At 44.2% G+C, this 2,500-nt stretch overlaps 1 protein-coding gene across 1 annotated transcript in view; it reads right to left on the bottom strand.

Annotated features, from left to right (window-relative positions):
* Positions 1–2,500, bottom strand: part of eif2a (eukaryotic translation initiation factor 2A) — an 85,447-nt gene that overhangs the window by 5,882 nt on the left and 77,065 nt on the right. The window lies entirely within an intron of this gene.

Raw genomic sequence — 2,500 nt, forward strand, 5'->3', positions numbered from 1 at the left:
TGTGTGTCTGTGTGTGTGTGTGTGTGTGTGTGTGTGTCTCTGTGTGTCTGTGTGTGTGTGTGTCTCTGTGTGTGTGTGTGTGTGTGTGTGTGTCTCTGTGTGTGTGTGTGTGTGTGTCTCTGTGTGTGTGTGTGTGTGTGTCTCTGTGTGTGTGTGTGTGTGTGTGTCTCTGTGTGTGTGTGTGTGTGTGTGTGTGTGTGTGTGTGTCTCTGTGTGTGTTGTGTGTGTGTCTCTGTGTCTCTGTGTGTGTGTGTGTGTGTGTCTCTGTGTGTGTGTGTGTGTGTGTCTCTGTGTGTCTGTGTGTGTGTGTGTGTGTCTGTGTGTGTGTGTGTGTGTCTGTGTCTCTCTGTGTGTGTGTGTGTGTGTGTGTCTCTCTGTGTGTGTGTGTGTGTGTCTCTGTGTGTGTGTGTGTGTGTGTGTGTCTCTGTGTGTGTGTGTGTGTGTCTCTGTGTGTGTGTGTGTGTGTGTGTGTCTATGTGTGTGTGTGTGTGTGTGTGTGTGTGTGTGTGTGTGTGTCTGTGTGTGTGTGTGTGTGTGTTGTTAGGTCACTGCTACTACATTGCACATATCTGTTCATGTTGTTCATATTACATAGTCATATTTATTTCTTGTCCTGTCTATACTTGTATATCACATTGCACTATTCTGCTTTTTTTTTGCACTTCTGTCTCTGTACTCAATGACAACAAAGACTAATCTAATCTGAAGTTACTACAACAGGAGAGTTCATCAGGCCAGCATTACTCCAGGGGCCTGGTGGAGAGTTATGGAGTCTGAGTCTGAGACTGAGAAAGAACGCCCATAGTGCTGGCAGTGTGAACAGGTTGTTGTATAGGGGCTCAGGGGGGTATCAGCAGCTGGACCAGACCAGCAGGGGGCGCTAGTGCAGAGAACTGGACTGTGAGCAAACATACGAGGCACGCATATGGGGCGGACAGTACTGCCTGCTGCACGTTAGCAGCTAGCATTGGGCTGCACGTTAGCAGCTAGCATTGGGCTGCACGTTAGCAGCTAGCATTGGGCTGCACGTTAGCAGCTAGCATTGGGCTGCACGTTAGCAGCTAGCATTGGGCTGCACGTTAGCAGCTAGCATTGGGCTGCATGTTAGCAGCTAGCATTGGGCTGCCCAGCCAGATGGTAGAACTGTGGATCCAGTAAATGTTTTGAGCCGTGCGAGCGGACCTTAACCAGGGCTGGAGGCCGAGGACTGTAGAGAACCATCCTGATCCCCGAGATAAAAACACACTTCCCACAGCTGCTTACAGAAACTAAAGACTTTCATCGACTGATGAAATGATGAAATGAGGCTGCTGCTCCGTGGGCCAGGTGGCAGAGTGCCAGACATTTGTTTGTTCCACTAGAGTGCCGACCTGTGAGCCACTCCTTTTATATCTCTTTTTATATTATGTATATTGTAGTATGTGTTATATGGACCTGTGTCTGCAATAAAGTTTATATATATACGTACATATACACACACACACATATATACGTACATATACACACACACACACATATATATACATATATATACATACATATATATATATATGTATATGTGTGTGTGATTGTGTGATATATTATATATATATATATATATATATATATATATATATATATATATATATATATATATATAGATAGTTGTTTAGAGTGCCCATATTATGAAGAAGTCTCTTTTCTGGTGATTTGGGAGTTATTTTGTGTCTCTGGTCCCTCCCTGGTGTTCTGAGAGAGATCTGGTCTCTGAATGTGTCCTGCCTTCAGTCTCCTGGTGAGCTGGTCCCCATCTGCTCGGCTTTCTACGGCACTAGCCAAGAGCTAACCTTTAGCATGCTAGCGTTAGCTAACGCTAGCATGCTAACGGCTACGTCGTTCTCAATAGCAAAGCACTGCTACAACACACACTAGTTCACAATAATCTCCAGAAGAACTACTTCCATGTGCTCCCTGGTTTAGAAGAAGTCTCCCAGCTGATCCTGTCTTGTAACTGACCAAAGTTGGAGAAACAGCCTTTCTTTTACTGTCTCTAGAGTTAGCTAGCTGACATGATCTACATCTGAGCTACTGAGCATGTGCGAGTGCAATCAAAGATAGTCCAGAAGAAGAAGAAGAAGAAAAGAGGTCTCACTCTGTAGCTAAAACAGAGAGCTGAACACAGGGTGAAAAGAGGAGCTGCAGCAATGTGCAGTACAACTAAAATATGGTGTTTTTAGATGATTAAACCATGTAAACCTATTCTGGTACAACCTCTAAATCCAGCTATGACCTGATATGAGTATAATATGGAGCTTCACTGAAGGTGAGAGGGTTACCTGTTTGTAACCCTGATATGAGTATAATATGGAGCTTTACTAAAGGTGAGAGGGTTACCTGTTTGTAACCCTGATATGAGTATAATATGGAGCTTTAATAAAGGTGAGAGGGTTACCTGTTTGTAACCCTGATATGAGCAGAATATGGAGCTTTACTAAAGGTGAGAGGGTTACCTGTTTGTAAC

The sequence above is a fragment of the Perca fluviatilis genome, chromosome 2 (genome assembly GCF_010015445.1).
Source record: "Perca fluviatilis chromosome 2, GENO_Pfluv_1.0, whole genome shotgun sequence".
NCBI classification, from domain to species: domain Eukaryota; kingdom Metazoa; phylum Chordata; class Actinopteri; order Perciformes; family Percidae; genus Perca; species Perca fluviatilis.